This window comes from Desmodus rotundus, chromosome 2 (assembly GCF_022682495.2).
Source record: "Desmodus rotundus isolate HL8 chromosome 2, HLdesRot8A.1, whole genome shotgun sequence".
Classification (NCBI taxonomy): Eukaryota; Metazoa; Chordata; class Mammalia; order Chiroptera; family Phyllostomidae; genus Desmodus; species Desmodus rotundus.
In genome coordinates this window covers 105,223,686-105,235,992 of record NC_071388.1, presented here as the reverse complement: position 1 = coordinate 105,235,992, position 12,307 = coordinate 105,223,686, and the positions used below count along the sequence as shown (strand labels likewise).

Sequence of the window (12,307 nt, the reverse complement as noted above, 5' to 3'; positions counted from 1 at the left end):
GAGGGGGACATGCTCTTATGAAAAAAGCTCAAACATGGGAATGACTCTTTAGCCCATAAGTTAGAATTATTGGTGTTATTATGTTATTATTTTAGTTATATAGACCTGTGTTGTATTTAACACAAATAATGTTGATAGCCTTATATTTTAAAGAAAAATATTTGACTGTATCTTTTAAAAATATTTTGTTTATGCTATTACAGTTGTCCCAATTTTCCCCCCTTTCCCCTTCCTCCCAGTCCCCCAAGACTGTATCTTTACAAAGATATATTTGTTGGCAGTGATGTCCAATTAAAAAAAAAGCAATACTAAAAATATAAAAAGAATAAAACAAATAAAAGAATAAATACCAACCAACCAACCCTGGTGAACTCTAAAGACAGCAAACATGCATAGGACCTGGAAGGAGCCTCTTCCACACCAGGGTTTCCTCACTTCCTGAAGCAGACTTCTGCCGGTTCTAGGAGTGGGGACAGGGGTGAGACCTGCGTCCCGCTTAGCTGCGAGACGGACCGGCAGCAGGGGGCGCCTAGCAAGGACGAGTAGCTGGGCGCTTTACGATTGGGGGAACCTCTGTAGGAGCAGGGCCAGGCCAGATGCCCCAGCGCCCCAGGAGGTGTCGTGGGAGCACTCCCCGCCCCCCCGACGTCCGCCGTCGCGACCCGCCTGCGCAGCCAGAACGCCTGCACCTAAGGTGTGTAAGCGCGTCCGGGTATCTGAGGCCTCGAAAGTGCGAGCGGTGAAGGGCCTTAGAGAAGGAAACGGCGGCAGCGCCTCCAGTCCGTCCGCCAAGCCAGGGGCGCGGCTACCTGTGAAGCGTGGGATTAAGGCCGGCACCCCTGCCCATTTGCTTTGGGGTAAGAGGACAGCTTTGTGCGCCGGAACCCTCTGCTTAGTTTGGTTTGGCCTTGCGCCGCCCCTTAGCCACATCGCGGGGTTGCGGGTGGAACGGGCAGCTGCGGAGTAGACATGGTAGTAAGAGGGACCGATCCCGCCCACACCCGTTTCAGCCTCAGAGGGTTCTCAACCGCCGCCCTCCTGGGCCTTCTGGGAGCCTCGCCTGGCGTTATTCGGTATAAGGTGCTCTGCAGGAGGACGCCCAGGTTGAAAAAACGGCCCCGAGGCTCCCAGTAAAACCCTCCGGACTCATCGTTCCCTGATGCCGCATTTTACAGAAGGAGGCCCCGGCTCCAAAAAGGGAATGAACCGGACCAAGGTCACACTGTAGCCTTGCTTTCCAGTTCCGGGGCTTGAGCACTGCTCCCCTCTCCACTGTATCTCCTCTTAATGCCCGGCACCCCTCCTAACCCTCCCGTGCCCTCCAGGAGGCTCAATTCTCGCGGACGTGAGGAATGCTCCCTTCCCTAGTGCTGCAGGCCTTGGGAAGGATGCTAGACAGAGGTCAGGTCACCGGTACTGCTATCTTGAGCACTAGCCAAGCCGGCGGTTGCTGGAGGACTGGGAAAGGAAGAGGACCAAGAAAGGTGGCGGCGCTGCGGGGCAAGCTGAGGATGCTGGCGTAGGGGAGGGAAGACGGGAGCCAAGGGGGCCCAAGGACGTGAGTGCCGCTCAGCTTCGTCCGTCGCTTCCGCTCCAGCCGCTGGGACCTCGGCTCTCCGGGAGCCCCTGCGGCTCCCCGCCTCAGGCCAGCCCACGGAGAGTTGGCCCTGAGATTGGCTACGTCGTACAGCGTGCAGCGGCTGCGCCTGCGCATCTCGGGTCGCGCGCTCTGCTGCGCGCTGGAAGACGGCTGGAGACCGCGGGGTCTTTGGCGGTTTGCGAGCGTCTGGCGCGCGTCCCCGCTTCGGGAGGGTTTGTCGCTGCGCGCGTAGTTGAACTCTGCGCTGTTTTTTCCAGCTGGTCATGCGAATTCTGAACATAGCTGATGCAGAGCCTCCGTCTAACCTTGAGAGGGGGCGCGGAGGCAAATATTTCATTGTGGATGGCCGCCTGCGAGCCTCTTGCTGCCGGGATCCTGTGTGACGCAGCTAATGTACTTTACACCCGAGCGTTGGCTGCCGGTCCTGTACAGAGCGTATACCCGCGGCGGGCGAGGAAGCTGACTTTTGAAATGTGTGTAGCTTTCATAGTCTCTCTTAATACACTTTTCTAGAGCGTCTCCTTCCTGTCAGGCACCATAATAGATATCTTGCAGGAGCCAGAAATGAGTTGTACTGCACGTGGGTCCTTTGTGTGGGGCACTCACAGTCCAGGTGGGGGTCGGTGGTTACGTGGGGGTTGTGAATGCTTGTAAACAGAAATACATACCTCTGATAGTATCCTCTCTAGGTAAGTGCTGTTACAGATGCACAGAAGCAAGGAGTGGAATGTGAATCTGGGGAGAGTGATTTTTTTAATTTAGGAGGTCAAGAAAGCCATCTTGAAGGAGGTGTTAATTTGAATCAGTAAGACTTGGTCAGACGAAGTAGTCCGACTTCGTATAGGATGAGCAAAGCCGGTAAATTGGAAAAATATAGGGCTTGTTGAGGGATGGCGTAGCAAATGGTATAATGAGCAGATGAAAGAAGTATAGTTGGAGATGGGATTTGGAGGGGCCCTGGTAAGGACCAGGTTTCTCAGCTTGTGTGCTCTGATTTGAAATGTGGTAAACTCTTATAAACAGAATGTCTTCTTCATCTGGCAGTTGGATTGACTTGATCTGCAACAAAAATCTTGAAAATATCTGTAATTCTTTCTTCCACATGTTTAATTTGTCAGCAAATCCAGACTGACCACTTCTAATTACCTCCATGTTTTTCACCAGGGCTAGCAGCCCTTTATGTCTCTCCAGGGGTGAGGGACTTTTCTCATTTCACTTGAGCTGTGCAGTAGGCAGCCCGCATGGTTGTCCATTGTGGCCCCTGATTACTGCCGTAGCTTCTTAACCCACTGAGAGATATCATCTTAAAATATGATTTTGATCATGGTTTCCTTCTGATGAAAACTCTTGATGCATTCAATTATGTGCTTACTGTGTACAGGGCACTGCTAGGTATTGGGATATAATGGTAAATTAAACAGACAAAACCCCCTGGTCTCATATTTTGCATTCTAATAGGACTGAAAGACAAATATGATAAATAAGCACAATATATATAATATTATAATGTAAGTTGCCAAGGAGGAAAAAAAATGGAAGTAGGGAAAGGGGATACCAAATGTCAGGGTGGGATTGATATGGTGGCCAGGGGATGTCTTACTGAGTAAACATTTGAGTGAAAGACTAAGTGAAAGGATTAGCCGTGTGGGTGGAGAGGGGAAGAATGTTCCAGGTAGAGGGAAAAGTACAGGCAAAGGCCCTGAAGCAGGAGCTTGCCTGTCATGTTCCAAAGACAGCAAGAAGGCCGTTGTGATGGAGGTGCTATGAACAAGGGTGATGAGATCAGAGGGGCATGGAGACCCAGATCATGTAGGGCCTTGTAGACAGTCTATACTGATTTTGGCTTTTATTATGAGCAAGAATTTGGTACAGGAGTGACATGGCCTGATTCCTTTCTTTCTTTCTGCACCTTCACCCTTTTCTTGCATTTTTTATTTTTCTCAACTACAGTTTATTTTCAATATTATTTTGTATTGATTTCAGGTGCACAGCATAGTGGTTAGACAATCATACTTTACAAAGTATTCCCTCCAATATTTCCCACCACCGTAATACATAGTTATTACGATATTATTGACTATATTCCCTCTGCTGCATTTTACATCCCCATGACTATTTTGTAATTACCAATTTGTATTTCTCGGTCTTTACATCTGTTTCACCCAGTCCCCCAACTCCTGACATGGTCTGTTTCTATTTCACAGGATCATGCAGGCAGTGTCGAACAGTGTCTGAGGTAGGGCTAGGACGCTTCGAAGCAGGAACCTAGTTGGGAAGCTGTTGCAATAATCCAGGCAAGAAGGGATGAAGGGATGAAGGCTTGGACAAAGATGATAGCAGAGGGAAGTACTGCTCAGTGCTCACCAGCCGTGGTCTCTGGAGCCAGCTATGCAGCTGCCACTGTTATGGCCCTTTACAAAGCTACTGACTCGAAGCGTGAGCAGTTCTGGAGTTACTTTTAAGAAGTCAAGGGTGCTGGACACGCTGACAGGTATTGGTAGCCTTATATGAAGAATCAGAGACACCTAATAGTGCTCTGGATTTTTTAAAGCATCACTTAGGAGCTGCTACCCCAGAAAGTCTAGAAATATAACTGCTTCACCTAGAATGGGCAGAAATGAAAAAGAAATATGAAATTATTGTAGAAAAAACTAAAAAACTGAAAACAAAGTTTGCTCAGTATGAATCACAGGAGGAGAAATGTGCTGAATAGGATTCTTCTTGGTTAAAAAGACCCTGAAAAATAGTTTTATATGACTTGAATAGTTTATATAGTATATAATCTAAATACATGCTATAGAACATTTAATACATGAAATTCACCCTCTACACATCAACTGTTACAAACAAATGTACTTAGAATCACCAATAAAAACTCAACCTTCTTTGGGTCTTAAAAGCAAGAGAATCCACAGTGTATCCTGAAAAAAAATCTAAACAGCCCTCCAATTCATTACCTTAAAAGACATTCTGTTGAGAGAAATGCTTTGCCTGAAAGAAAAGACATTCTGCGTATTGGTCTGACTAGGAATTACAGTACTAGTTTATTTTAGCCAGGGAAGGTTAACATGGAGCTCTTCCTTGGTTAGATTAGGATATGAGCACATTTCTTTAAAATGAAGATGATACTGTTGTTTATATTTTTAGGTGTTACGTAGGACCAGGGTCTCAAGGTCTGGGCCATTTTTACTAAATGCTATTGTTGCTAAATGTTAAAATGTAGCACAGTATTGTGCAAACCAACTGTAAGCAGGATGAGCTTGACAAAAACCCAACATGATAAGTGAAGCCAACCACAAAGAAGAAATCAGCATGTAATGATCAAATAGTGTATATAAGCAATGGGTAACCCTCCTTTCAGTGAGACAGCTTTGGATATGAATCCTGTGTCTTCTTTACTTGCTGCAAGTAAATAAAACTACATTGCAACAACCATGTCTCATTCTTGAATAGAACATCTCAAGCAATGAACCCCTTAAGTCCGGTAACACGGGCAGCTGGAGAGATCTGTGTGATGTGAAATACCTTTGCATGGGTTCCCATTTAATCTTTTGCTTGCTTATATGATGCAGAACAAATAACTCTTCTTGCCACCACCAAGTGTTAGATAACCATTGTGTGTGCCAGTTTGAACTCTGACATCACAATTTCATTCTATGGAAGCTTGCCCTATCTGATAATGTACCTTGCTTGCTCTGTGCTTCCGTGGGTTCTACTTACACACTGGCCTTTTCATGTTGCTTTTCAATTTGCTATAATAGCAGTTACCCTAATTGTAATTTATATAACTAAACAGGAGCACACTTTTCCCCTGCCTTATTTAGTAGATTAGTTGAACACAGAACAGAGACAACATTAAATTCTGGATTTACACACAAGTTGGAATGAAAAGGGTGATGTGGAAAATTACAGCTTGCAGGTATAATTATATAGTGCTTCTTTTCTCCCAGAGTATTTTTCTGGCCTTGAATTCATTTTATCTTCATTGTCCCTGTGAAGTCGGTAGGGTGAGTATGAGGAGAAGATTGGGTGCTACATTTTTAGGCCAAAGACATATTAACACAAATTATTTACTAACTGAGAACCTTTGGCACATCAATTAACTGCTCTGAGATTCATTTTCCTCATCGTTTAATTGAGAAGAATATCATATTTTGCCATGTATAATGCACACTTTTTTGCCCAAATTTTTGAAGGAAAAATAAGGATGTGCACTATACATGGGTAGTGCTGATTCCATATCTGTAAATGCTTTTAACTCTTTTTTTTTTGAGAATCTATTTTCTTTTTTTTAAATATATTTATTGATTATGTTATTACAGTTGTCCCATTCCCCCCCACTCCACTCCATCCTGCCCACCCACCTCCCTCCCACATTCTCCCCCCATAGTTCATGTCCATGGGTCATACTTATAAGTTCTTTGGCTTCTACATTTCCTACACTATTCTTACCCTCCTCCTGTCTATTTTCCACCTATCATCTATGCTATTTATTCTCTATACCTTTCCCCCCCTCTCCCCCTCCCACTCCCTTATTGACAACCCTCATGTTCTAGTTGTTTGCCTAGTTTGCTCTCATTTTTGTTTTATGTGTGGTCATTAATAATTGTGAGTTTGCTGTCATTTTTACTGTTCCTATTTTTCATCTTCTTTTTCTTAGGTAACTCCCTTTAACATTTCATATAATAAGGGTTTGGTGATGATGAGCTTCTTTAACTTGACCTTATCTGAGAAGCACTTTATCTTCCCTTCCATTCTAAATGATAGCTTTGCTGGATACAGTAATCTTGGATGTAGGTCCTTGCGTTTCATCTTGGGTAATGTAATTATGATGTGCCTTGGTGTGTTCCTCCTTGGGTCCAGCTTCTTTGGGACTCTCTGAGCTTCCTGGACTTCCCAGAAGTCTATTTCCTTTGCCAGATTAGGGAAGTTCTCCTTCATTATTTGTTCAAATAAGTTTTCAATTTTTTGTTCTTCCTCTTCTCCTTCTGGCACCCCTATAATTCGGATGTTGGAACGTTTCAAGGTGTCCTGGAGGTTCCTACGCCTCTCCTCATTTTTCCAAGTTCCTGTTTCTTCATTCTTTTCTGGTTGGATGTTTGTTTCTTCCTTCTGGTCCACACCATTGATTTGAGTCCCAGTTTCCTTCTCATCACTATTGGTTCCCTGTACATTTTCCTTTGTTTCTCTTAGCATAGGCTTCATTTTTTCATCTGTTTTTCGAATAGATTCAACCAAGTCTGTGAACGTATTGATAACCAGTGCTTTGAACTGTGCATCCGATAGGTTGGCTGTCTCTTCGTCGCTTAGTTGTATTTTTTCTGGAGCTTTGAAGTGTTCTGTCATTTGGGCCATTTTTTGTTTGTTTGTTTGTTTGTCTTGGCGCGTCTGTTACTTTAAGGGGTGGAGCCTTAGGTGTTCACTGGGGTAGGGTAATGCTGGTCACTGCGCTGTGACGCTGTACGTGGGGGAGGGGCCGAGTGGGAGCAATGGCGCCCGCCTCACTCTCCTCCGGATTTCAATCTTTCACTCCGATACCCACAATCCAACTGGGCCCTCCGGTGCTGGTTCCCGAGTGGGTGGGCCTGTGCACACTCCAGGCCCCCGTGGGTCTCTCCAACAACCCCCCCCCCCCCCGTGAGGCTGGGAGTCTCTCCTGCTACTGCCCCAATACCCATGGGCGTTTTTAATCAGAGGTTTGAGGCTTTATTTCCCCGAGCTGGAGCCCTGGGTTGGGAGGTCTGCTTCGCTGCCCGCCGTTCATCCGGTTTATCTGTGGGCGAATGTGGTGCCCACAGATAGAGGGTGCTACCCGCTGGGTTTATGTTCTCCGCCACTCTGAGTCCGGCCCTCTGGGTTAATCTGTGCAAATGTGGGGCCGCAGGGTCTGCTAGTGCTTGGACTGCCTACGCCATTTGTCCCACACTCCGCCAGTCTCAGTCCCGCCACAGCCACGCTGAGTCCTCTCCACCCCGGTGCCCGTCTCCGCCCCTCCTACCAGTCTGGATGAATGATTATTTTCTATTTCCTTGGTGTTGGTGCCCCCCGCTGTTCGATTCTCTGTCAGTTCTGGTTGTGCGAGGAGGCGCAGTGTGTCCACCTACGCCGCCATCTTGGTTCTCCGCTTTTAACTCTTTTATTTATGCTTATGCATTAAAAGTGTGACTCTAGAAAGCAACAATGATATCTGTATGCAAAATAATACCCTGGAATATGATAACTGGTTTTGTTTCTAAATATAAATAAATCATTGAATGAAAAATTAAAATGACTGGAGGGTAGGAGTATAAGGGGACTAGATGGTAGTGGAAAATATGATAAAGATTATATAAAAATAAAAAAATTAAAAATCAAAAGATTATTTTTCTGAAAGTTTGGGCCAAAAACATAGGTGCGCATTACACACAGGAGTGTATTATACACAGCAAAATACGGTAATAACCTGTGTGGCCTACCTTGCAGGGTGGTTGTGAGGGTCAAATGGAATGCATGTGAAAAATTTGTAAGTGGTAAAGCACTGTGTTCTCTAAAAACAAAGATAGTAGCACAGGATCCTAGATATATTGTGAAGGTGGAGTCAGGGTTGGCCGACGACACTTGGCTGTAGGGTGTGCAAGAGGGAGAGGAGTCAAGAATGAAGAGGATGTAGAGGAGCAGATGCTAAGAGCCATAGCACAAGTTCAGTTTGGACAGGTGACATTTGTGACACCTACTCAACATTTAAGTGGAGATGTTGGATGGGCAATTGGATATATAAGTCTGGACTTCAGCGGAGAAGGCTGGTTGGAGATGAACATTTGGTAGTTGGTAGGATGTTAATCATATTTAATGCTCTGAGAGCTTGCCATGGTAGTGAGAAGAGGCCGAGGTCACAGCCCTGAGACTTCATTGTTTAGTAGTCTGGCCCGAATTTGGTAAGCAAGCCCTGTTCTCCTAAGGATGGAATGCTTACTTACTCTGGCAATTGTAATTTTGGGAGCTCTGGTGCCATTTTCCCCCTGGGGGAGGCCAATTTGTAACCATATATGTATATGTAAATAGGCCCTGGCTGGTGTGGCTCAGTGGATTGAGCACCAGCCTGTGAACCAAAGGGTCACCGGTTCAGTTCCCAGTCAGGGCCCATGTAAGGGGCGTGCGAGAGGCAACCACACATTAATGTTTCTCTCCCTCTCTTTCTCCTTCCCTTTCCCTCTTTCTAAGAGTAAATAAATAAAATCTTTAAATATATATATATACACACACACAGACAAATTTTTATTTAGAATCCATAATTTTGCTTCGATTAACCTGTAAACCCACTTAGTTCACCCTAGATGTCATAAGGCAGGGGTGTCCAACCTTTTGGCATCTCTGGGCCACACTGGAAGAAGAGTTGTCTTGGGCCACACATTAAATACACAAACACTAATGAAAACTGATGAATAAAAAAGGTCTGTGCATAATTTTCATGATATCCGCCACCACAGGTAAGCAAAAAAGTCCTCACATAATAGCCCTAATTATGCAGCAGCCCTTTCAATAATCTTTTAAAATTACCAAGCAAGTCCCAAGTTTGTGATCATTAATATAGAAAATGTACATACCTAAATAATAAAACAGTATAAAACTAAGTAATGTAAGTACATTTACGATTTTGTATTGGGCCACGTTCATAGCCATCCTGGGCCGCAAACAGCCACGGGCCATGCGTTGGACACCCCTGTAAGGTTTGTGTAACTGTATCTTGTAATTTTCAAAGAGTTTAACAGAAAGGCTTAGCAGTTAAACTTTGTTCCACATGTACACCGTCCCTGACATTGAAGATTGCCAGAGCAGTTTGCAGGAATAAGCCAAGGGTGACTGGCAGGACCAGGGGGCTGATCCAGCTCAGACTCCCTGAAGCCAGACAAAGTAGACTGGAGGACCCTCTACTGACCTCCTCCTGAACTATTCTTATTATACCCTCATTATAAATTAACATCTTCTACCACTTTGAAATATGTGACATATGTACAGGCATGTTTTCCAACTGCACATGCACAGGAATGACCCACCTATACATAGGATGATGATGCTCACCTTGAAGTTTATGCATGATTTCCCTGAATAAAGATTAATTGTTTGGGGATGTGCCACTTCGGGAGTGAACCCCTGTTGTGTCCTTGCTTGCTAGCTGGAAATAAAATTTGTTCCTTCTCATAAAATCATCTCAGAGTTTACTTTTGGCTAGCAACTATGGAGGATGCGGTTTGGTCCGGTAACAAACCAAGAAGTAGAGCGTGGGGCCCATGTTCCTGTTGTCATTACAAGATCTACAGTGTGGCATTCTCAGAATATGGAGCAAGTATAAGAATTAATAATGATCTGAGAAAGAACGTGCTTTCAGTGTGTTTTAGCCAATATTGTTTTGGCTGCAAGTAACAGAAACTTGAAGCTGCTTAAATCTGCATGGAGAATAAAGACATTGCATGCTACACAGAGCTGGAGGATAGGAGAGCACCAAGGCCTCATACACAGATCTGCCTGTCAACCTATGGTTGGCATCAATTCAACACCAACAGGGATCCCCACTTTGGGATAGGGTGAAGAAAAGTTTTATTCAGTGCAAGCAGCTCAATAGTGATATAGCATGGCTATGAGAACAGCACCACTGTGAGAACCCTTAATAATGTTACAGTTCAATTATGAAGCAGCACAGCTGTTAACAGGCGCTAGAGTGAGGCAGCCCTGGGGCCAGCCCCTCTCTGGCTAGATAGCTCTGCTCTGCTCCAGATAGACATCTCTAGGGTTTCAGCTCCAGCAGGGAGAGACAGTCTTCAGTGGAAAGGGAAAGTATGCTTCTAGAGCCAGAGGGGAGCTGACTTCAATATAGGCAGAAGTCCCTGCCCCTGATTGGTTTGTCCTCATGCAAATGAGGACTCCAAATCCTCATAAGTTCGATTGGTCCAAAAGGCACGGTCCTGATTTGTCAGAATAAAGCTGCTCTGATTGGATGGTGAAGATGCTGATGTGGATATAGCTGTGCAATTCTAATTGGATGGGGAAAGCCTCAGTCCTATTGGTTGAAATAGGATTAAAAGAACTACTTCATAAGGGCTGACTCAGATGGCAGAAACACAGTGCAGGCAGGCAGTTCAGTGCAGAGGCAAGTAGTTCAGTTGCAGGTTTCTCCCTGAAGTGCAGTTTGCATGAGAGGCCCCTGTGTAGAAATGGCTGCTAGACTGTGTTTTTTAAATTTGAGCCTAGTTAGCCACCATGAGCCCTTCTTAGTAGGCATTTTCTTTCTACGGATCCACGTGCTGAAAGACGCTCTGTCGTTGTTCTCTCTCTCTCTCCACCTCCAACTCCACTCCTTTCTGCATGTGTGCTTGGCTCTTTTATGCAGATTGGCTTTCTCCATCTCTCTGTGGCATCAGGCCCAATGTAGGGTAACTGCCCCCTTTCTCCACTCCAGCAGCCAGATCACATGTCCTGCCCCACAGACGCTGATCTGCATTCTTTCTCAATGCCAGGGGACAGAGTGATGGGGTCATCTTGGGTTGGGTGTCTCTCCCCGACCCAGTACATCATGGCTGGGGGTAGGTCTCACTGTCCAACTAGAGCTGCAGAGGCCAAATCATGGGGGTGAGAGGAAAGTCTGAGAGTAGGGATAAAGTGAGCAGGACAGACATCCAAAAGATGACCACTGCAGAGAGTGTTTGTGAAGTATTCCCTAGAGAGAACTGGCCACCTCCTAAATCTAATCTGGTGACTAGAGTGCCTCGAGCTAATCCAAATGTCAGCATTAGGTTTGCCTAATTAGGGTGTCTCTTAAACACAGGTACATAAGAGTCATTGTTGTATTTATGATAAAATGGTGGTGAGAACAATGTCTACTATATCACTTGATGTTCCTATGTAATGCTTTTAGACTTTTGTTCCAGCACAGTTATTTTTCTAAGGAATAACAGGCATCTTTTTTGAATGAGGGCTTTAAAACTTGTCAGGGTGCTCTTTTGCAGGGCCTCAAGGAAGCCCCCATTAACTGTGCAGTTAGCAGGCATAGCTAAATTGAGCTGGAACTTTTAGGCAACATTATATGTAATAAACAGAAGGGAAATAGCCAAAGGATAATATGTATCTATCTGGTGAGGAATCTCAAACTCAAATCCCATGATGTCCAGGCAGTTAACAAGGGTGACACCTGGGTAGGCTTAAGATAGTAAGTGAAAATTGTTTGCATTGAGTTCAAGCATAACTTAGCTGCCTAGTAACATTGCCATCTAAAACACTAGGCTAGTCAAATGAAACAGCTAAGTATAATAGAGGCTGCCAGTTTTTAGGCCTTGGAGTCTCACACAGCTTACTGGTCGTAAGGTCCTCAGTTTGGGGTTCCTACATGGTATGGTTCCCTGCCTAAACCCAGATTGCCCTCCCCAGTGGGACAGGGCTTTCCTTCCCTTCCCACTTGGTTGTGCCAAGGCCCATCTGGACTTCCTGTCCAGAAATAAGTGACTTCTCTTTCCTGCCTGAGGCCTGCCTTCTGTGTTACTTGTTTCTTGATGATTCCCCACCTTTTTCAAGGATGTCAGTACTGGGAATGTCTGTCCCTTGCAGGGGACACCTTGACCCTGACCCACAGGAATAAACCCAGCTATGTTGTCTGTAAGATAGTCCTGTCCAAATGCAGCAATGGAGCCCAGCATCAGGGCAAGGATGCACACTGTATTTTTGGTTAGGGGGTGCTCA

At 45.2% G+C, this 12,307-nt stretch overlaps 1 protein-coding gene and 1 pseudogene across 3 annotated transcripts in view; both read left to right on the top strand.

The window, feature by feature from the left end:
• The first annotated feature begins 507 nt into the window (after positions 1–507).
• BDH1 (3-hydroxybutyrate dehydrogenase 1) overlaps positions 508–12,307 on the top strand; it is a 49,125-nt gene continuing 37,325 nt past the window's right edge. The window contains exon 1 of one of the 3 annotated variants that reach the window (XM_045185907.2): positions 508–694. The gene's annotated coding sequence lies outside the window, so the exon portion shown is untranslated. Of the gene's footprint in view, positions 858–1,724; positions 2,074–12,307 lie in introns of those variants that run through there. The other 2 variants (XM_024578115.4, XM_045185908.3) reach the window with 2 other exon arrangements.
• Positions 2,083–5,439, top strand: LOC123478446 (c-Myc-binding protein pseudogene; annotated as a pseudogene).